General features: G+C 41.1%; 1 protein-coding gene across 1 annotated transcript in view; it reads right to left on the bottom strand.

Annotated features, from left to right (window-relative positions):
• The window catches only part of Scgdelta (sarcoglycan delta), a 299973-nt gene that overhangs the window by 42406 nt on the left and 232391 nt on the right, over nt 1–25176 (bottom strand).

Below are 25176 nucleotides of genomic sequence, written 5' to 3'. Positions count from 1 at the left end.
GAGCGTGCCCGGCAGCAATCTTATCGCAGAGTTATCAGCTGTCTGCCATAACTGTCGTCGCGCGCGCCCGAGTATCGAATCTTCGCGCCGGGACGATCAGGCCGAGCGCGATGATCCGCGTACCTCGAATTACGATCCGGAGTAACGCCTGTGCGAATGGTTTAGTTGAGACGACGCGAGAAGGACCGCGCTCGTCTGGAATCCCGAGACAGCGGGCCTCTGCCCTATTCTGCCTGAGAAAGCTCGTCCGACCCCACGGGAGGATAATCCACCCTTGTACGTTGGCTTGCCTACGAGCGCGAGTTTTAGGTCCGGGTTAGCTGCCGCGGAACTTCCGTAATGCGTTAATCCGGCGGGCACGTATCCGCGCTTGAGATAAGGTTCGTATAACCGGGACGATTCTCCTCTCGTCCTGGGATACCGGTGTGTAGAGTCCTCTCCGTGTAGACGTCGTTCCCTTGTCGCGCCGCCGGCACCTCCTCCTACGTGACTTTGTCGACCCTGTCTCGGGAACTACCTGCGATTCCGAGGCTGCTCTCGCGATACCGCTCGTAGATTGCGGGCCCGAATTTTACGCCGTGGCGGTATTCCAGAAATCGGCTTATCTACTGCAGCCTCGCCTTTACACAGTGCCAATCGTAATATTACTAGAGTATAATTATGAGCACACATACACGCTCTAGATTTCTCTTGGATAATTAAATGAATCTCAAACTCGACTTTACGAGAAATTTACATATTTATATTATTTACGAGAAATTTGAAGTCATGCGAATTATACTTGTATCATAATTATAAGCATTTTGTATTTTTTATCTCTCTGCATTTGATACAATTTTTTCAATGGCTGTATCGAAACAATTTTCTGAAAAAAAAAAAAGACCTTTCATATATGAGTGATACAAATGCGTATACAAATAAAGAGCAGCGTTTTTAATGAAAATTTGTTTTTTAAAGTTGTACTTATAAAATATATATTAATTGTTGAAAATAATTGTTACAACAATTCGTTTATAATTTTGCTCCGAGTACAAAGGATTAAAACGTAGATTAAAAATTTAGATTTTTATTCGCTTGATACAACAAAATTAAATATGACTAAATATTACTAAGTATTATTCTGTAAATGGAAATCAGAGGAAAAGCAGTTTTTTTTTTTAAATTGAATTAAATATTAGATAAAAGATTGAAGAGAAATTAGATTAAATTAAATATTGCGATAATTTGAATTTGATGTAAAAATATAACACGGGCTCTCCAAAAGTATGTATGCAATTCATAGCGTTTTAATTCGACGTAAGCGCGGCATACCCCGGATTACTTTGTCGCTCGTTAATACCTGTTAGGCAGCCACTAGCGGTAGCAATTACTGCTTACCGGAGTTCGATAAATAAATACGAGGCTTGTGGAATTCGAGGGCCGAACGGTCCCTCTCGTAAAATCCCTCGAAACGATAAATTATGCAGTCGCGCTACTTGCGAGGAAACCAGACAGAAACCGTCGAGAACCACTACGACAAGCGTCGCCGTGTCCGTCCCCGTTTTATCTCGTTTGCTTTTTTGCGCCTCCTCCTTTGCAAGCGTTCAGCGTACGTCTCCGGACGCGAATGCACATGTACGACCGTAGAAAAACGTAACGGGCCGCGGTATTGTATTGGTGGCCGGCTATTGCAACGGCAGATTATACGCAACGCACCCCTCCGGCTGAGTTTCGATGTAAAGCACGTTCGGCACGAAGAATATGTAAACAATGCTAATAAAACGTTATTTATTGCGCGCGCAGTGCCGGGCTTATTTTATCATTGTTTTTTATGCAATTTATTTATCCCGTTTATATCTCGCGTTTCTTTTTTTTTTTTCTTTATTTTTATTTTTTTATTTTATTTTTTTTTTTTTGCGTGCGCGTTAAAGCGCGATATATCCTTGGTTTTTTCGTTCTCGGGCTCTCCGACTGCGTTATTTCCTCGACTACTGAGATAGAATCAAATCTGACTCGAGGATGTTTGATAAAAATAATACAGAAATAGCGTACAGAGCTTGTTTCGCGCAAAGTAGGGAAACTATGCATACCTACCAGAGAAAGGAGATTTCCTGTTATTTGATTTTCTGTTGATTATGAAATTATTCGTTGCTTTCGCGGAAATTTATCAGTTTTCGCTACGGCGTTCCGGAACTGTCAGTATATCCAAGCGACGCACATTTCCGAAATAGCGGTGCGAACTAACCAGTATCGAAATCGCATTTCCAAAGCTGTCTGGAAATTTACAGGTCGGTAGCTGCTTGTTGTCTCGTCTCTCTTTCTCACCTTATTCTCCCTCTATCTCCCTCTTGAGTTAACACAAGTAATAAGACAAAGCGTTTCGGTGCACGTTGTGAGGACTGTCGCAGAGCAATACAGTGCGATGTTGTTTTCGCAAACGTGAGAGGGGAAGCATAAAGAGAGAACGAGAGAGAGAGAGGAAGAGAAAACAGCTCGGTATACCCGAGAAAATGCGAGAAACGCGCGAGAGGATGATGGTGTATAAAACCGACAGGGCGGGTTAACTCGGCTAGGTGAGCACAGTTTGGTTCCGAGCGGGATTCGACCTAAACTTTGTTTGTCACCGCCATCCCGTTGTCCCTTCACTCTATCTCGTCACTCGGTTCGCTCGTCCTCTCCCACGTCTCCTTCGTCGGCAGTCCGACGAAGCCTTAACGCTCGTTCCAGTCTCGCGCGTCGCGGTGATTCCATTATCCTGCCGAGAGAGGCGATGCAGCCCCGTAGAATACGAAGAGTTTCGAGATAACTGACGTTACGCGCACGCATAACACGCATACACACGCTATGCTATAACTTCAGCCCGTCTCGTCTCTTTCGATCTCTCTCTTTCTCTTTTGACAGCGATAAAGGATGTTTACGTGTACAGGGTATGTATCCTTTTTGTTTCAACGTTCTGCATGTGATAATCTCATTCCGGTGTCTGTTTCGTCTTCCGGAATCGTCGATCCATGGTAAGATGGTACTCGGATTGGTTTTGTCGCTAATTAATCGCGTCACGCAAACATCCCAGAACTTTGCCGCTCGGGAAAGATCTCATTAAAAGCTTTCGTTTCGATGGAAAGCTTTCTGGAGCATCTCGGTTTTGCTTCAAAATGCGCGTGGCAGTTCCCCGGAGTATATCTCTGTTATCTACGTCGCTGTATTCACACATCGCCGAATTATATTTCAAAATGATTTTCATAAAAACGTGAGATAAGTCAGTTTCGGGATATTTTAAATTTTGATATCGCATACTATTATACATTTATTGAAAACGTGAATAATATTTCTTCGAGAGATGATGCTTCCCCAGAAACGTGATGACATGAATTTAAAAGACAAAGATTGGTCGTTTGAATTGACAGTTTTCTACTGAAATACATAGACTTTTCTCAAATAATCGACAATCAAATTGATCGATTAATGTCTTATTTAACGAACATAATACACGCTCGGTATAATGAGATCTTCAATTGCATCTGAAACAGCCCGCGACAAATAGAGTTTATCTTTAATGAGAATGCGAAAATTAGCCAATTCCACGCATAAAGGACGCAAGGTACATAATACACAACGGGAAAACTGGCGGTTCGAGATAGGGCCGAAATTACTCCGGAGGACAAAATTTTTCGTCCTTCGTTTTTTTTTCTCTTTTATCTCGATGGAGCGCGGGATAGAAAGCTTGTACAGGATGTAGCTACTCTTATAGCCAGAGGAGGGGTTCCTCAAACGGAGGAGTCCCGGCAAAGCCGATATACGACGTTTCAATTTTCGCCCTCGTCCAGCTTTTTCAATCCTTACCATCCCACCAGCGGGAGCTCCTACGGTTCTCGGAGTAAAAACTAATATTCCCGCCTTGGAAACTTTCTAAAGCCACTCCGCGTGTTCGCCATGGACGAAGACGACGACGACGACGACGATGATGAGAACGACGCTAGTAAGTGACAGCATCAAGTGTACACAAGCGTGGGTGGTAACACGGTCGAAGAAATCGAACTTATTAAATTTGCTATTAAACCCCGCATTCCGAACTACAGAACTTATCTCTCGCTAGTGAGTAAACTACGTGGCTAAAATTTTGAAGATAACAGTTTCGAGATCAATGCGCGCTGTTTCAAAATGACTGACGATATCCCTTCCTCCTTTTCTCTCTAAGGCATTATTTACATATGCGTTAATTACTAAATGGATTATTTCTGTCATAATAATCAATTCTCGATAAATCTGGGAACAGAGAGACGGGCTTGTGTTTCTAGTCACTTTATCATCGCATTAGCTGGTTCCATTCGACGCTGTTTAGAAAGATTTACATTGTATTACATTCGCGCTGTGTGTCCCGTTTATCTGCAATAAACGAACAAGCGTCAATTGAATGGTTAATTACGAATATGCACGCAAATGTTGACGAGAGAGCAATCATAGTTTGAAGCACTATTGTAATTGTTATAATTGTTAATTAATATTGTGACTAAACAAGAATAATTCTACGAATTTGAACGGAGGACAAATTAAAGAATATAGATAAATCTATATATATATATAGAAAAAAGTGCATAGCACTTTTGATTTCTGCTATTTCAAGGCAAATACCGTTTCGCCGATGTCGGGTCAGGGGGCAACTTCCGGGTCGGACGATTCGTTAAGAGACTTGTCCGTGCGACGCACAATGAGAAACCATGACAATGAGCAGTGCAGAAATGGAAGCAGAGCTCGACGGACGTCGAGAAGGAAGCCGGATTCTCCGAGGATAACGACGCGCGGAGTTCTCCGTCTGGAAATTTAGCCTGAAAACCTTTCCTCGAAACGCGGGCTCACTGCGACACCACGGACTGGTGGAAAAAGGCCGAAGAAGGAAGCTTTGTCGGGCGGATTTCAGGACGAGAAGCGTCGTCGAAGTTCATCTCGCGATATAAACGCGATGTAACTTCCGGTCCGGAACTTACGGTCGGGCCTGAAAATATCTCGCGGTAAATGAAACGGACAAATTCCCCGGAACGGTACATTCGCCTCTCCCTTGTATTTTCCAAGGAAGGTGGTCATCGTTACCTCCCGATTCGCTATTACTCCGAAAGAGATCGAAGAGGAGAAGCGAGAGAGAGAGAGATGCGGTTCGCTCTACGTTGGACAGTTTCGAGAAACGATTCTTACCCCCGGGGTCGTGCATTCAATCACTATCCTCCTTTCTACGCGGTGTCGTTTTAAGTTTGTCCCATCCCAGGTCGCGCGCGCCTTCGTCACCGAGACATTCCTCCGCTTTCCGTTCGTGACCGTCTCGATCTGAGTTTCCACTTCGGGGATGGAAGGCACTGATACTATTTGTCTAGTCGCAGGTGCGTCCGCGATTTTTTTCTTCCCACGTTGTATACCACGACGCTTCGCTACGCTTGATAGCGTTTCTTACTCGTCATGAAATTCAAGTTTCGGTGAAATCTCCAGGTGGTTCTTCCGGTTGTTACGCTAGAGTTTAATTAGTCTTACTTTTGTGTCTCTCTTGAAAACAGAAATTGTAATTATGTATATATTTGATGGGAAATGAAAGTTTTTTCGACAGTTATTTGCTATCTTGATGGGAATCGAGGCGATTAGTCGAATTCATGTTGATAGATTAGCTGGATTGTGTGTGAACAACCAACTACCCCCGTTTGTCATTTCGATGCGTTTACAATAAACAATCATCGCGATATCACGATAAATGAACGTATCGCCGATTATCGTATTGTCGAGTATTTGTAGACAGGCCAATAAATGCTTAATATTCGTGCACGGTGATACTAAAATACAAGCCGCGGCACCTGCCTCGCGTGTTGTGTATCAATGCACAACAATATAACACAGCGTTTAGTTCAACATTGTTTGTAAATGTACGCCGAGCGCGCTTTTAGCGGCGCGTACGCGTGACAGCCGATGTACAATTCAATTAACGCAATTTCCGCCCGGCGAGTGGGCAAAGACGTATCAGTGTTTCCCGCTGCGAGGGAAAAGCGCATTTCATATCGACAATGTCAATAAACTCGCCAGTGCTCGATAAAAAAGATGTTTTATGCGAGAGGTTAATCCGCGATGACATTTAGCGCGCGTGGCTTTTTACGATCAAACGGGCGGATTTATCAATTCTAATATATCCCCCAGTTTTTTCTCTCGTTCAAATCGTCATTACGCAAGCACCTTTGTTTATAACGGTTTATTATTAGACAATGAAATTTTGTTCGCCGCATTAAATTGTTGCTACTCGCAGTTGAAAATATCCCGGAGAAAACTCATTTGTTTTCCGGAAATAAGAACGTCTTTTCGAAAAAGCGCCTGGTACCTTAGATAAAACCGAGATTGTGACCGCGAGGTTCGCGTGGTGAAGCGCAAGAACGATTAAAATGCGACGTCGACGACGCCCGGGGCGCCGGAATCACTGATCGCGGCGGGGTTCTGAGGGGCCCCCGATTCACCCCAACCCCCTGTTACCGCGTTCCTTTCTCCTTGTTCTCCTAGGCGATAACAGCGGGCGGGATAGAAAAAGTTCCACAAAGCGCAACAGCTCATCATGTTTTCCCTTTGCGACGGTGCAGAGTAAAAGAGCCCGCTTTTGTATTAGCAAGCGAGCGTGCACGTGTATGCGTGCCTGCAACGTAAAAGAGGCTCAGGTATTTATTTAATAAAATGCGCGTTGAGAGAGAAGAATGAACGATGCCGGAGGGTATAGGTGAGAGAGAGAGAGAGAAAAACGGTTTAAGGACGGCGCGGTAAGTAGAGAAAGACGGTTAGTGGCCGGACAGCCAAAGAAATTCTCCGCACTTTGTGAATCTTGCGAGAGCCTCGCTCTTATCCGCCGACTACTCAACCTTCGCGTGTTTGCCTTTAAATGGTAGCGTCCTCTCTACGTTCGTCCTCGATTTTTCGTGAATTTCTTTGAGCTTTAAAGCTTCTTGCTCGCGAAATCTCTCCCTTTTGCGTACCAACTGCCAAAATTTTTCCAAATTTTTGAAGAATATATTCGTGACCACAGCGAAAATATTGAGCGAGTAAACGTGTGGAAAAAAAAATTAATTTGCACGTGTTACGACGAAAGTAATTTTAATTGTAGCACAGACGGATTCTTTCCGGCATTTAAACATCTCCGACGTTATTATTTAATACGAAATTTAATACAACGTGTATAATATACGATTTTGTTTCTAACAGGTTACTTATATTTCGTTGCGGTATATCTATTTGGCACATTAATACAACAAATAATTACGTTGGTTAATTTTTACATTTATAAATATGCGCCGTTTAATCAGTTTGTCTATTACGGAAGCCCATTGTTCGCAATGCGCAATGTAATTAACACACGTCGCGCGAGCGGACGTGTAATTTCGCATTCGTTTTACGCAATAAAATGTAATCCAATTTAATGAAAACGAAGTCGTGGGCCATATGTAATAATTTTGTCATCGCGTCGCCAGCATTCCCTAGCATAATTCAGCAGATCAGCGTGTCATCATAAATTCAGCGTACGAATTTTGTTATCACCCGTGACAATACTATGCTATTTAAAATTTATTAAGCCGTACCGGCGTCCGTGTTATCTGAAATGTAGCTCTGTCGCTGTTCGATAATAATTTCAGCGAGAATAATACAAATACGACGGGAAAGACCGTGGCTAGAAAATCGCGCGGATTTACCGAAGAATTTCATTAACTCGGATTCGCACGTACTTACGTATCGATCTCTCGTTTCCGCAAAATGCCGATTCTAAAATCGTCGTTGACGAGCACTTCGTAAGATTAACCGAATCGGCGCGGCGCGTGGTAATAACGAACTTCCATCTAATACAGAGACCCCTCGTTTAATTCGATTCATCCAATCGTCGCCTCGACCGAATAGGCGAATTGCTGCCACAGGAATTTCCAATGGCAACTTACCAGTCGTGCGCACACAATGTTAAAAATTGCAAATAGATCTTCTAATCCAGACGTCAATTATAAATGTATTTACATCTTCCAAACACTCTCCCTCTCTTTCTCTACTATATAATAATTTTGAAAACTTGAACTGTACTTCATATAACCTATATAAAATTTTCATTTACATCCAACTCGAGAATTATAGGTATATCAGTAGTGCACAGTGAGCGCATTATATATAAAGATTTAAATATGACGAAGCAGTAAAAATATATAACGAAAAAAAATATATCTATATAAAATTCTTAGTAATTTATATATTTCAGTACTTTATTCTTTTCATTAGTTGTCTTCATAGAAACAAACGTATCCTTTTGTTCTATTTTATTTACTTGACTTGATATGATATGTAATATATTCCGAGCATTGTCTTCCTACTTTATTATTCAACCCAGTTGACTGGGCCTTATCTTTGCGATGAGAATTTCACGGACGATATTTCTACGCGCGAGTTGAATTAATTTGCGACTGTTGGTGCCCGACAGTGATTTCGCGGGTGTAATTCGAAGTCGGAACGAGATAAAGACGCGGAAGAGCACCCTTTGGTGATGTCTGATACACCATTAATCTTCAGAAGAATTAACAAATTTATACACGCCACCTAATCACCGACCCGCGCTCGATGGAGGAATGAAATTGTACGCAATTGGATGGAATTGAAAGGACAATGACGAGATTCCAAAGCGTGGAAAATGTCGAAATAGAATCAAATGTGTCCCATAATTAATTACTTCTGTCGAGCTACTGATAATTATTTTTGTTCACAATCACAAAAATTGTTTTAATATTTTTATTTTTGAGTGATGGAGAGGAGCTAATTGTAAGTGAACATCGCCTCACAAATTAAAGTAATAAAATTAGATTTCTAAATTAATATATCAAGATTTATCAAACACAACGACGTGGCTCGCGCATCGGCCTGTAGTTTATTTAGTCAGGAAGTTTGGTGAGCGCACTTTAGGCATAAGGGCAAGCTCGCATACTGTGACGAGCCACGGAAGAAAAGGAGAGAAGAAAGAAAAACAGGAAAGCATAAGGGACAGGGAGTGTAGGTGCGGTGTATAGGTCATGCACCGCACCTGTGGTGCCGAGACTGACGTATCAGTATACCACAACTGTGAACTTTATCTCCTTTCCCTCGGCTCTTCTCCTATGCTTCGCGGCATGCGGAAGCACCATCAGTATCGACGCCATCAGCCAGCCAGCGAGCTAGCCAGCCAACAGCAACAGCGGCAACAACCGACTATACCATATCTCAGATCGCGCGTCTTCTTCTCTAACCGGATAGCGATGGCGAAAAGAAAAGGCAGAAAGAAGAAGAAGAAGAGGAAGAAGAAGAAGGAAGAGGAGAAGAAGAAGAAGAAGAAGAAGTAGAAGAAGAAAGTGGGAGAGCAGACGAGAGGAAAAGAGCGAACGAGATCCCACGAGAATAGGGAATGTGAAATGTACCGACATATACCCGTCCTCGTCCTCCGGAGATTCTAAAAGTTTCACTACGAGATGCCGGTCCGGTATCCATCTTGCGTCACCCATCACTCGCCGCTACTTCTTCTCACCTCCCAAATACCCTGGAATAGGTCCCCGTTTCGATATTAAAGACCGCGTGAGTCAAAATGCCTCAGCGATGTTTACGAAAAAAACTTTCGTACGTGTTTGCAAATATTAATTAAACATAAAATCTAATACAACTATCTAATATAACTTTTAAAAAATCAGATATAAATTTTGAAATCTTTGCTACAACTATTATACAATAATAGACTAGATTTCCGTTATAATATCCGATTGAATATGCAAGACTCACAATTATATTTGAGAATATAATTAACACAATTGAATTTCATTAAATCAAAGCGAGTCTAAATTTGAATAATTAATTATACTAGAAGACATCTTACAAAATCTAGCGAAATGGAATTAGTAAGAAAATTACTATTGTCTAAAATTTAAAAATTCTTCTCTTCTCTCTTAGTCAACTATATGTTAATAACAATATAATGTAACATTTATACGAAATAACACGTGTAATCTGACACTAGAAACGAGGGTAGATCTCTTTCTTTAATCATTCGCCCTTTTCGAGTATTACGCCCTCGTCCTCTACTTTATTCACTCCTTTCATTCATTACTATTTCGTTTCCGTGATAAAGTGCGTTCGCGGTTTTTCCTCGGGCACGTTTCTCGCTTAAATTCTCTTCAGGAAGAATAAAGTCCTAAAACGCTATTTGTCTTGAGTATATGGCTATCTCGGTTATTGCGGTAGTATCAACATCATTGCTCAATGGCGCCTATTTGAACGTACATCAAAACGCCGGAGCTTAGGTCAACTCTCGACAAAAGCTTGTCATATACTTCAGAAAGATACTTCTTTCCGGAAATGAATACGCATGGCTTGATTAGATTTGCTTTTCATCCAACATTTCCAATGTTTATTCTTGATGTAACATTTCAAAAAAGATCACATAATTATAAAAAAATCTATACATAAGAGATATTTAATAAAATTTTTAATATAAAATAAAAATAAAATTGTTGACGATAAATTTTCACGGTTTTACGTCTTTCACTACGACATCTTTTCCATCTAGATAAAATATCAGAGACCTTATGACGCGAAGCGGCGTCTACTTATGCGAGTGTCAATTCCACTTCGTAAACATAATGAGTGGCATCGGCATTTAAGCGCGTCCCAGCTGCGACGGCAACAAAGTTTTGCATTGTCAGTATTTCAGCTGCTATGCGAGCTCGTCCCGTGACAGCTCGTTTGCTGCACAATATCGTTACACGTTGCGCCTCGAACCAAACCGAAAACGTTCATAAGTTTACGCGTCGCGGCATCACGCGTGTTGCTCCAAAACCGAACGTCAAATAAACACCAATTACTATTCACGCTTACAAAACTATTTCGCGTGCGAAACAACGCGCGCGCGATTCAATTTCGATCCTAGAGTATTTATCTCTGACCATCGTTCGTGCTCGCGGGAGAAAAAAATGCCGCGCGGGCAATAATGGGCGGGGAGAAATGGAGGTACATACCGTTGCCGCGAATGGTTTTTTAATGCGCGATAAAATAAAGCGCGCAAAATATCCGCGGATATTAAACGCCGCGGATGTTTGAGCGTCTTGTCGCGTCAATATTTAAACGCCGGCGTTATGAATTTATAGGCGCTAAATGTTAATAATATATACAGTGTAAATAAGTTTAATTTCGAAAAATTCTAGCTCTGAACAATCAAAGTGGATGTGGATCTAACAGTAAAAAATAATAGCAGAAAATAAATAAAAGCTGCGAAATATATAACGAAAAGTTAACATGTCTGACTATAATCATTGTTTACTACTGACGATAAGTCGCGATCAAATTTAAAGGGCAACTAAAAAGAGGAGAAATGATCTTTCTATTACAAAAAATGCCGACGATTTCTTACAAAGATGCCGATATAATGATCGGTATGTAGAATGATATAATAGATTGACGTAAATGTGTGTAAGGGGCACACAAAGACGGCCAAGGTTTATCTTTCGGATGCAAACCTTGCAGGCCGTATTCCCATGGAAATCGAAATAAGTTTAATTTCGAAAAATTCTAGCTCTGAACAATCAAAGTGGATGTGGATCTAACAGTAAAAAATAATAGCAGAAAATAAATAAAGGCTGCGAAATATATAACGAAAAGTTAACATGTCTGACTATAATCATTGTTTACTACTGACGATAAGTCGCGATCAAATTTAAAGGGCAACTAAAAAGAGGAGAAACGATCTTTTTATTACAAAAAATGGCGACGATTTCTTACAAAGATGCCGATATAATGATCGGTATGTAGAATGATATAATAGATTGACGTAAATGTGTGTAAGGGGCACACAAAGACGGCCAAGGTTTATCTTTCGGATGCAAACCTTGCTGGCCGTATTCCCATGGAAATCGCGCGTTATGCGGCTCGTTGTACACGTGTATAATGCACATCGCGTGAACGATGTGTGCATACACGAAGGGCACTCCACGGACAAGGTACCTAATGTCCCGGGATGATAATGCGCACCCACGGGAGCCTTTTCGTCTCTGGTATCAACGGCGCATGTGACCCTTTGTCGCATCGTGAATATTATATCCACAGCTTGCGATTGCTCGCATTAGAGATGATTGCGGGCAAAAGAGACAGATCAAACCCGATCTGATCTTTGCGATCATTTTCGTCGCGTTATCTAGAATTTCGTTATATATTATAATTAGGATAATTATATAAAAATTCTATATAGTATCTTTCGTAGCAATTGAACGATGTGATAGCGCCGCTTTAAGGTACAATTGCATACCTCATATTTCTGTCGAGTAAAGTCAGGTCTGCGTATGAAATACCGTGGATAAAGGATGTGTAATGAGGCGGCTATCCTTCTGAACCAAAATGAGATTTCGGTTCAGAAGCAATGTAATATATACGTAGCCAGAGTGTAGTTTGATATATTAATTCGCTTTTGCAATTTGGTATTTACCGTACTTTTGTTCTTCTCAATTTCGCGCTTCTGGTCCATACATTTATATATAATACATAAAAATAGAAAATAAACGATTTATTATACGATATTATATACAATTATATTAAACGTAACATTTAATATAAGAAAAAAAAAGATTCGTTTATACATCACAGAGGACTAGAATTTTTCTGACATTTAAGAGCATTTAAACGTGATTGGGAATACATAATTTATAATATGAAATTATAAATGTTACGTGTAAATAATACGATATATAGTAGACCGATACAAATTCGAGATATCAGCGCGCTCCTAAGCCGGAAACTCGCTTTACGTCGCATAAGTCATCCCCCAAGCAGGCAATCGAAAGTCGAGCGACTCGACAAATCACGGAGCACGTCGAGGACGAGTGTTAACATCCAATTCCCAGAACGTCCTCGTCCTATCCGCCTTCTCGCATACGCGTCGTATTCGTGGCGAACACGCGTTTGAGAAGTACGACTCGAGATGGGAGCCGATGTGCGGAATATCTATTCCGGGGAATATAAACGATCGTGCCGCGATAGGGACGAGGAATAAATCTAACGGAGCCTGTTCTTCCCGGCAATGATCCCGTGCATCTTGCGTTTCTTCCCTTCCTCTTTTCCTCTCGTATATATATATGTATCTACCTCCTGGTGCACCATCGGTACGGCGCGATGTCGCGATCCTATTCCATTTATTTTACTTCCACTTTCTACAGTATATTTTCGTCAACAGCAGCAGGAACCGCTTTATCGATCGACTCGAACTTACAAAATCCGGGGATACATCCGGGGGCTTTTACGAAACAGAATCTTCGTCGCGCTCGCGCGCGCGCAGCTACAGAAAAATCTGAGAAAATCTTGAGCGATTTCGCCGCTAACTCCAGTACGAAGTACGGCGAAGAATTTTTCGCTGGGGCTTGTGGATATTTCGCTCGTGCTATTGGCATACTCCGAGATGGAATCTATTTACAACTTCGCTAATGGCCACTCTGTCTTATCTCTCGCAACTTTGCGGTATCATTCCCGCAAAGTATACTTATTCGTAGAAACTCGGTGCTCAACGTGTAAAAAAAGATGTAATATAAGTCAAGAATATATAACTAAAATACATATAATTATACATAAATATATATATATATATATATATATATACAATTTTAATGTAAGCAATTTCAATTACCATTTAAACAGACTTATTTATATTTATATACAAATCACATCACTTAACTAACTTGAATCAACTAACAAATTGATAATTATATTGCTTAACTTTAAATTATTTGTCATTCACAAAAATAAAAAAAAGAGATAAAAAATAATTTACTTAATTGATCAGAAATATTTTATAATTTTACGACATCTGCATCGTTCGGTTTTCGGAGAAACACGAGCATCGAGGACTCGTATGAAGTAAAACTTTATGGTCGATGTCGGGGCACTAACCAATTTCCAATTTTCCAATATTCACGACGTCGCGCAATGTGTTTCCTGATTGAGGTTTTCCTACCTCGTGAGCCCTTTTATTTTCAGAACGAGGCGCTGCTCTTCTTCGAGAGCGGAAAAGTAAAGAGAGCGAGACACATAGAATTCCGCGAAGTTGAGGGGGAAAAGGCTTTGAGGACAAATAGAGAATGTCTCTTTGTACGATCCACGATTGCTGCATATATAAAAAGTCCGGGGGAGGTAGAGCTTGCAAAGAATAGCGCGACTTGTGTATCGAGACGGAAGACGAATGCGCGCCGTTCTCAAAAGCGATGCCGTCGGGTTTCCGACGTGAGACAGACACCTGGTGCGCCTCTGCCTGCAGGTGAAATTCCAGGGGGCCTAGCTATTGGTAAGACGCAAGGTTTGTCCCGTATAGATACATTCACTTTGCATTTTCCATTGTGATTCCTGTATTCGAAAATGCGCGAAAAGAGTATCACCGACGTGCTTCGCGAGATAAATATATAATTTTATTAGGATACAGGATTTTGTTTAGGAAGCTATTTCGATCAGTGTAGAATTTGAATCCGTAATTTATCCCTCGACTTATGCGAACAATCTCTTTCCTTTTTAACAAATTTCGACTTATCGTTAGATCGATTATACTATGAAAATACATTATAATCGACATTTATAGCGCTGCCTCTTTTCCTACGTAAGTACATTAGCTCGTAGCTTAATGTTCGTACGAGATTGGCGGCAGTTCTCCCATTAGACAAATGAAATCTAGAATCAGGCAGCCGCATTCAGCGCTAAATGCGCGATGAAGATAGAGGATTTCCTCGAGGAACTGGCTGTAGTTGCCTGAGGGCGGGATGAGGTTACGGGCAGAAGAGGTAGGAGAAGCGTGATTTAGGATCAAGATTTCAAAGGTGCAAGATAAATAATCGTATTGTCATCCTTCCGCGGGCGAAAACTCCGCGCATTTCTCGCTTTGCACTTCACCGTGAGTAAGCGCGGCATAGAAGGAAGATATGCATACGGCAGTCATGCCACAGGAGATGAAAGGTCTGGTTTATTCAGAAATACACATACATACATACATACATACTTATATATACAAATATGTATGTATATATATATATATATATATATATATATATATATATTGTATATATAAGCGTGTATGTAAATGTACGCACACACATATGCGCACATTGTAATGTGCAACGCGTAACTCCCCCACAGAGTGGGGAAATATTGCATATTCATACGGCCGTGAAGCCCCTCGACATACGGACGGATACTAAAATGGCGATTGCATAACGTGGGTTATCAAAGGGCCCGTGCCGCACCGATACCGCCAAGGAAATGACATTCGAGAGTGTCGACAAATTTCTCCTTCTCTTCTTCTCCCGCGACAACTCCACTTTCTTTACGACCGAAAGCTCCCCCTCGATTTATTAACCGAATCGCGTCACGTTGTGACAATATATAGTAAATATTTTTATCGCGGAGTTTATGGTTGTGACTTGATAAACATTAAAGACTCGTTGTTCATATAGATACACATGTAATTCTAGTACTCTACTTTTTTTTATGAAAAAGATGAGAAACGCGATTTAAATTACAATAATTAAATTTTAAATCTCCGTTAGCAACAGAAATATTGTGCATTTTTACCTAATTAAATCTTTTTGCGGACAAATTCGATTTTAATTTCTTGTTCTTATGCTCGACATTTTATTTTATCGCTAGCAACCGCCTGAAAATAAATGTACCAAAACCAAGCGCGGTGTTCGCGGCTTCGTAAGCTTCCCCGTCATCATGTCGAAGAAATAACGATAGCATAGAGCGTGTGCCTCTCTCCACTTTTCCTCGCGGTCGCCACGTGTATACTCCCACAACGCGACGGGGATGCAAACAAGTTGACAGTGGTATCGATTTTCAGGGCGGTGCTATATTTTCTTGGCGTATCATATCGGTCCTCGGGGTGCAACGAATTTATTTCTACTCTTCCCTCCACCTTCTTCCATCCGTTACGCTCATGGCGTATATATTTATGCCTATGCGTATATATGTATACGCTCTTACCTTCCGCCTTCGTGACTTTTTCATTTTCGCACAAAGCGCCTATCCGAGTCCATTTGCAAGCGAAGACGCTCCCTCGTTCTTTTTCTCACCGTCGTCCCATTTTGCTCCTGTTCTCTGTCTCTCTCTCTCTCTCTCTTGGCGCGCAACCGCAAGAGAACTTGGGAAAGAAATCTCGCATCCCTCGTTCACGGTTTATTCCGACGGTAACGGATATCGTCGAATAGGAAAGAAACAATCGCGCGCTCACGGACAGAGATGAATGTGGAAGGTGGTGTCAGGGGGTTACAGGATGTGCGCACATCCAGGGTCAAAAAGGATCGAAGAAAAGGTGAAATAGCTGGATATCTTTGCTCGAGAGCTCATGATTACTCGGCGTGATTTGCATGCGAAATGTAATCGGGTCGTATGTATGCCGCCGCGTATCTGTGATTCTTCCGGTTTCATCTATATCTTGAAATACAAGATACGGGAACGTCTCGGTCTTGGATGATGAATATTTAACCCTACGGGAAGATTGGAGATTCGTGCCAACGGTGTGGCTTGTCGTTTCGGTGGATCCGGAAGGCTGTTCCGTTGTTTCGAATCAAGAACATCTCTCTCGACTGACAGTTTTAAAATATTCAAATAAAATCAGAACATGATTGTGCGCAACATGTATTGACGTATTCTTCATATTTGTCAGATAGGAAGTGAAAGTCGGAAATGTTTTCAACGAATGGCCGAAAAAGAGCGAAACAAGTCAAATATAAATATATCACAAACTTTTAACGAGACAATTGTTCAAGTCATGCGACTTAATCTTATTTCGATAAATGGGTATAAATTTATTAAGCGAAACAGTTCAGTTCAGTTCAGCATTTTTATGTAAAGCAATCTTTTGACAAGGAATTTTTAATATTTTATATTCAATTGGAATTACTATTTAATTAGACTCTACTCTGGCAATCATAGAGACTTTTTTAAAGCTTCATCCATTTATTACCGAATATCGCGACGCGGATCGTGTACTCGTTAAGAGGAAAATTAATTGGAATTCACTCTGACCGCATTATATAAATTTGCGCAAAGTTTGGAAAATCGAGAATGCTGATTACAATGGTGCTTTAGAGGCTACCAGCTATGTAGAGATTGCAAACAGCATTACATCTCGTATAATAGCGACTAATTAACAGTACTAATACATATATATATATATATATATACCTACGATTTTCTCTTTCCGTGAAACTAGTAGTAAATTTCGGTTTTAACGGAGAACTCGCATTTCTAATCTCTCCCGCTTAGAACGATACGCGCTTTTATACTCTCGTAAATTTTGACCGTCAAAAGCAGGGTGTGTGTATGCGGTGTACATACTGGGAAAGAGTACCACGATAGTGAGGGATAGGAGAAACGATTGTTACGACGGTTAAAGGTCGGGGCCGACCATCCATCCGAACTCGCTAGAAATCGCGCGCAAAATAATGGCGCCTCGCTCGCGCGTGTAATGGAATCTCGTCGACGTTTGCGATGCTTGACGGCGGCAATAACAATTATTTCCGTGCCTTCTCGATATGCTCGATCGTCTATATCGGCGAGGCCCCGTCCGACAATATATTCGCCGATATAAATTTCGCGTGATTCCGCGGTCAACAGCGAAACGTCAATCCGCGAGCACGTGTCCGACCATCGATGAGCCTCGGTCGGATAATAATATCGCAACGATGATGCCGATCGTTCGAATAACGGTAACGCGATCGATTAAAGGCTTAACGTAATCGCTCTTTACTTCGACGTTCTCGTCCGCGCTCGGACAATAGCAGCACGATTAAAATGATTAATATCGACGCCGCCGACAAATCGATCCTGATCTATTCGCGGTTCTCCCGCGCTCGCGAATGAATAGAGAACTAAACGTTGAAAAATTTCGCGAATAATGGCGCCCGGTTCAATTCGCACCCCCTTTCTCCCTCTCGATAGTTTCGCGTCATATCCAACGGACAGTTTAGTTTGAAATTGATATTTCGGGATAAGGTGATATTTCCGGCTAACTCGCACACATATACGTATATAGGTATACACACACGCACGATTTGGCGATATTGGTTTTAGAGAAGAGATATTTCGGAGAGGATAATTCTCTCGATAATAAGGGGATCGAAAGCGAATACTTGACGATTAGAAGTGCCATTTCGTCGGAGCTGAGACGAATCGCGCGGCACCAAACAATTCGATAATTACCGGAATCGCGGGAAAAGTTTCCCGTTGACTTCGGGCAAACTTGCGTCGCCGTAACAGACTACGAATCGGTCTGCTTGCCGAATGCAAATATCCGGAATAATCCATATTTTACGTCGAAATGATACCGCGGGCGTCTTCTCGCGCGTCGCGTCCGCGAGTTTATCCGCCAAGTTCCCGAGTTCTCTCGGAATGTGGCGGAAAAGCCGACACTCTGGCTGGTTTATCCCGTAAAAACTCGCTGTTTGCCAAGTACGTTATTTCACAACGTGAAATCATGTCACCCAGAGAAATGGGATAAACTCCGATGAAAAGCGAGCTCGGCGACTATATCGACTATATCACTCGATGTCCGGCGACTGTGACCGATAACCTGATATTAGAAATAAAGTACTATTAGGGAGACTTGTATATCACACATGCGCGGGCAAGAGAATAAAATACTTCATTATTTATTATAGTTTGTTTTGCAAGAGAAAAAAGAACGTTTATAGACGAAAATAATATGATAAAGTGATCATTTTAATTTAAATGTATTGATAATTATAATACATTAAAACTGAAAATAATTGTATTTATAGTACTTTCGTAAATGTAGTATTTTCAGAAAAATTAAAAAGTAAGCGTTAATTAAATATTTAAATTTAATCGTGCCAGTTTTATTTTAAAAACAAGAATTGGAACGATCGATTACTATATATTTATGCTTGATATCAAACTTGAAATGCGCTCGATCTATAGGTCGCAACTATGAGTCTACATAGGGGCTTACGTTTTGTTCAGCTTCGTACCCGTAGTTCCTACGTGGAGATTATTACACTGGCGTCGCATTCACGCGAAAGTCGTCGAGTTTAACTTGGATGCAACAAGCCACCGAGGTTGTATCGATGAGTAAACTCGGGCAAACACTCTCCGCGTTTATTGTACGGTGACTTGTATATACAACCGTTATTTATACACTCTCTAGATAATTCTTAATAAACTCATTGTTGGCAATAAAATAAAGGTCTCTAGATTAAACAAAATTATTACATTTTTTAAATATTATATGTAGAAGAATAGTTTAATTACTTTTTAAATTATTTATTTTAAACTAACTTTGAGTAATATACACACATAGGAAAATTATTTCATTAAACATATTCATACATAAATATAATATATACATGCGTGTAAATATAATAGAAAATTTTATTCATCTTACATATATATAAATTAAATTTTATTAATAAATAATTATCTTGCATCCTCGATAAAATATTAAAACACGATCACGCGAATTTTTATTGCACAAGCGATCGCGCTACGAAAATTGACGAAAGTTGTGAAATCTCGAATTCGCACAAGTGAAAGTCTCGATGTTTGAGTTGGCGGCGAGCCAGAGAAAAGACGGCCGCGCCCGAAAGCTTAGTTCCACTAAATGTGCCCCGGTATTCGCATTGTCGACGACGACGATGACGACGACGACGTGCGTTTATTCTAATTTTAGTTTCTCGTTAAATTATAAATTTATGATACGGATCGGCCATCATCCGGCTGCATCAAAGATATATGTCTCGCTCTTCCACAAAGTAAACAAAATGCAACTCGTGCGTTATAAATTGTGTATCGTTAGTTCAATATCGCGAATTTGTTTCGGTTATCTCGCACGTGTTTTTATTATATATTGAATGCGATCAGAGTTCATTCGATAAAATTCTTCGATATAGTGGACGAGTAACAGATCTCTATTTTTAGATTCATGTTTGTCGCAGATGTTCTGAAATTAAAGCATTTCAATCACACAAAACTCTTTCAGTGAAAAAACTTTTCCAGCGCGAGGTTTCAATCTCGAATGGATAAAAACAATATCAATCGTGCATAACTATGCAAAATAAATGAGATATGTTGATAGATGCGTCAAATGATAGTTTCAAAAACTTTGAACGCTTCGATTACGCAGTATACGACAAATACTGCGTGAAAAATATATTATATATGCAGGATAGCAAATGACCGATAGTACGACGATGATTTGCACGAGTTGTATTCATGGAGTAAAATGACTCTTGTAATAATAAAATTGCAAAGTCATGACATAAAATGAAATCACCGGACATTAGAAAACAACTATGAAGTCTATTTACAAGAATCGTTGATCGCGTTCAGAATAACAAACAGTTCAAAATATTTTTATTACAATTAACATGCATAACAAGTCTCTCTCTCTCTCTCTCTCTCTCTCTTTGTTTGCACCATTAATATGTATAACAAGTTTTTACTGAATATAAACTCTGTAAACGTTTGTTTGCTTGAACAAGGTATGACAGATTTCTCACTTTAATGTTAAATTAAACAGAGATGCATTGTGCGCAATATAATGTCTTGGAAGTACATTTATATAGAGGAGAAAAGATAGCAACGAGAGAAAAGAGAGAGAGAGAGAGCGTTAATGAGTATTAAAGGAGCGAGAAAGAAATAATACTTCAAATAATATCATGGTATTTTCTTTCAATCCGATCGACGGATTCGAGGTACCTATGGCCCTCGATCCTAGAAAGGTATTCAAGGATCGATCCTTGGTTACCTGAATCAACGAGTGGCGCAGATAAGCGCGCGAGCTCATTAATTTCCGTCCGTCCATCGATCGCGAATTGAAAAACAGCACTTGATAACGAGATGATAATCCCGTTATTACAATAAAAGCCTCATAATGATTATCGTCTCGCATTCGTCGACGTCGTATCAACGATGATCCGTTAATGCTCGACGAGTGGCATTTGTAAATTTTCTAGTTGTTATTACACGATCCATTGTCATTAATATTTCGTTATTAATTACGTACGCATCCGTATAATTGGCAGTGCGGCATTAATTAACCCGGTAACATCTCGCGCGCGTATTCCTTGCACGAGAAATCTGATTAGCCGATCCTGGTTGCGAGGACGGACACTGCTGCGGGGCCACGTCGGGCTTATTATTTTTGATGCCGATTTCCGACCGAGCGAGGATGAAAAATCATCGGACCGGAGTTGAAACGGACGTAGCCCGAAACGGTTGAAACCAATTAAAAGTTCGCGTTGGCAGCCAATTACGTATATTGGCGCGGAACGCGGCTGACTTGGAAAGTCGTGTGATCGTCCAGGCGTATCTTCTCATAAATTCGCATAAATATTAACTCTCCGGCATCGTTAATGTTGCGCAATATCGTCTAGTTACTGTTATATATACGATTCTGTCAAAGCAATTCTGTAAAATTTTTCTTTCAATCGTATATACACAGAGAAAAGAAAGCCACGCTTTCTTTATTTTCTTAATACATATCTATTTTCCTTTTACGTAACACACATCCTACACATATCGTAAAAAAAAAACTCCTCTCGTTCCGAGGAGAGAATAAAATGTTTAACTTGACACTTTGCGCTGAAATATGTTCGAAAATGATACAAGATTCGCATCATGTTCGCGTCGCGTCGTGTGCTTTCGTACGACAGAGATAAAAATCTCGTGACACGGGGCTTACAAGGTGCGAGAAAATTGCGCGGCACTTAAGGGATTATCTGTCGATCGCGTGCGCGCGAGTACGAGTGACTCTGTCGGATTATCGGGGAATCGCATCGGTGCCGCTGTCATGAAATAGGCGTCAGCGGATTGAATGCAAACGAGAGATTTGTGTATAACACACTCGCGCCACGCGCGCGCACATAAACGAGCGTAAGCGTGAGTGCAGCGACGGTGCATCAGCGATGCTGCGCCTTTGGCCGCAACACCGCAATATGGCTCGCGAATTTGACACGCTCGCACCTTGTGACTCGCGGGTGGTTGTTGTGTAGTCGGCGTTTCGCGCCTCGCGTGCTTCATCCCTTTCCTCCCCATCTCCTCTTCTCTCTTTCACTCTCCGCCAGGATGTATAAGCGCGCGTATAAACGCGATCGATGCGAACTTATGCGGACGATTCACATGCTCCGCGGATGGGATGACTTGATAACGCGATGGATATATAAACTCGAATCGGCGCGGCTCGATTGTTGAATTATGATGACCAGAAATAAAATTACAGTCTTGTTAATTCTTGCGTGAAATAGTCTCGCGCGAGATTTTTAAGATTTTAAAGATATTGTATAAGCGACGCGGATGAAATATGCGATTAGCCAACCGATTAATTCCGTCGTAACAAGTTTACGTATGAAGACGAAGAACCGCGGGCGACGCGTTTCGCGACAAAAAGTACGAAGGAAAGTTTGCGCGAGCGAAAAAGCCGACAGAGAAGACGGAAGAAAAGAATTGCAGAGTCCTGTAACATTCTTTCATTGGTTCATTTATCACTTGACCAAGAACGTAATAGATCGCGAGCAACCGTGGACTCTTCGCCACGGCGGTCTTTTACCGAGTGTTTCATACTTTCTCTCTCTCTCTCTCTCTCTCTTCTTCTCTCCGCGAATTTGAACGTAAAGTTTTACTGTTCTCCTCAATACGAGAGAGACAATATTGATTTTTCGGCTCTTATGACCGCGAGTATCGTTAACGACGTCGTTTGCGAGTTGTAAAAGCTGCTGCACTGCATCAAAAGTTACTCCAAATCGAAAATGTGAATTACGTATTCCGAGAGGAATTGTCTCTAATCTATATAGCCACTCGAATCGTTATTCTATCCCAATATAATATTTTTTGCATAATTTACTTCAGTCTCGCAGAGAGCGCGAATTTAATATGATTTTTCTCCAATTTCAATCACCATAGAATCCATGAGCGAAAGAAGGATATCACGAAAGGTGTATGTACATATATATTTTTTATCGCTGCTCGTCAAATATCCCTCGCTGTACACAGTTACTAATTATAATATTAATTCCGTAATAATATCAATTGGCGGAAGCCCCCGTATAACCGTGACGAAAAAGTACTATATTTAATGTACTCATCTCTAGCTTTCCTTCCTCTTTTCTCTCTCTCCATTATCATCGCCCACAATCGGATCGATTAATTAGAACACGTTATACCTGGGAATCGCAGGTGTAATGAAAGATAATCGTTCCCGTCTGCTCGAACTTCCGTCCGAGAAGTTACATTACCGCCGACACGAAACGCTCCCCGATTCCCTATTAAAAGTATCGTAATCGAGCGGGAAATAGCTCCGTCGGTCGTAACGCAAGATGGATGCGCATTTCGGTCGAACGAATTTAATGCGCCGACTCGATTTCGGATTGGATCAATCCTCACTTGCATCTCACGCGCATAATACGGCGATCGGGAATTGGAAAAAGAGCGCGTCGCACATGTGCGACAGGCTGTCAATCGGTTTTCAGATCTTGCCGACTGATTGTTCATTCGGCCGGCTAACTTTTTCGACCGGTGGCAAAAAGGAGGAAAAAAAGTGTACGCGGGCTATGTATGAGTATTTCGGCGCGATCGCGGTATTATTCGTATATACGTGCGAGATAAATCGATTTCGCGGGGTAAATTTCGTAATGGACGATTCTTGAAAAAATTGTTTCCGCCTCTCTCGAACAATTTTCATCGACGTCGCATAATACGCGATGTCTCCGATAATAAATTGAATATTTTTTTGCTCTGTATTCGTAATTATTTTCGTAAAACAAACTTTGGAAACTACATAAATATAGACAAGATTTAATTAAAATATGCTGCATTTTTAGTGCCGATAAAAAAAATTCGAGGAATATATAACGAAAACGCGTTAAAATCGCGCGAGCACATTTAACGTGACAGAATGCATTTCGGAATTTGATGAATTTGATGAATTTCGACTCGAATGCAAGTGAGCGCATTTTCCGAACCGAGCGAGGACGGTACAAAACGCGATACCGGCCCGGGATATCGCATTTTTAGAACAGCCGAAGGAATGGGTATCACGGTTACGAGACGTGAATATACCGACCACATCACGAAGGTAGCGTTATAGAAAACGTATATAGAGCGGATGAGATTTCCTTAGTCCGGCGAAATCCTTTTACCCCTTCGCGTAAAGCGCGCGTATGATATTTTTTTCTATTCGCCGTTTTTATGGAACGCATCTCGAGGTATCCCCGTTTAAAATTCAATTTCGTTTAACATCATCGGGGATCGGTACTTTAACCTTATTTGATATCCTTCCTAAAAATCAAAGCTGCGCAATTTCGTTGTGAGAGATGACAGTCCTCGAGTTATTTAACGGCGATATCGTGAAAAAGTAGCACGCTCGCGTCTCGTGACAGCAAAGTTTCGCGCGATTATACGAGTCATTTCAAGCCTACTGCTTAAGCGTTGTTGAACAAATTATGGATCGTTTAATCGTGTAAGTTTCGGCGGCCGTTTCGCGGCGTTTAACAACGTCGTTTCGGAAGAACGATCGTATCCTGTAATCACCATCACGGATTAACGATCTCGTGCGTATTAGATCGAAAGTCGATCCCTCGTCTCATCTCGCGTTTCGGGCTTTTGTTCTCTCCCGCAAAACGGAGATTGCGCGACGTCGACCTGGCAGCGCCTCAAGCATCGCGAGAATTCATCCAGTAATTTTAGTATGTTGACTCCGCGGGCAACTTGCGGCCGCGTCACGAATTGCATTCGACGTACAGCGTGTATTCGCCGAGGAAACTGCCTAGCTCTGAAATTTATCTTTCGCTGTCGGACACTTGGCTTGGTCCACCGATGCATTGCTCGAGTTTACGTCAAGTGATCTCGACAGCATTCTCGACTTGTCATGCGTTTCGCGGTTAATTATCGAATCGAGGGGAGAAATGACGCAAGAAATTTGTTATCTCATTATTTCCCATCCGTCCAAGTGTTATTTGCGGTTCGGAAAATAGTTTTCTGGGTTAATTATCTGTTTTTGCGCATTTAATTTTTCTCCCATTTTTTTTTTTTTTTTACAAAAGATTTCTACACATTAATTCTTTATAATAGATTTCTTGGTTAATTATAATGATCTATTCTTGCGTTCATCTAAAATATGCATCGCGGGGAAACGTTACAATTTGCAGTTAAAAAGAGAAA

This window comes from Nylanderia fulva, unplaced genomic scaffold (assembly GCF_048542155.1).
Source record: "Nylanderia fulva isolate GAGA-0341 unplaced genomic scaffold, ASM4854215v1 Scaffold22, whole genome shotgun sequence".
Classification (NCBI taxonomy): Eukaryota; Metazoa; Arthropoda; class Insecta; order Hymenoptera; family Formicidae; genus Nylanderia; species Nylanderia fulva.
Note: the sequence above shows the minus strand (reverse complement) of the source record. Positions and strands in the feature narration are given on the sequence as shown.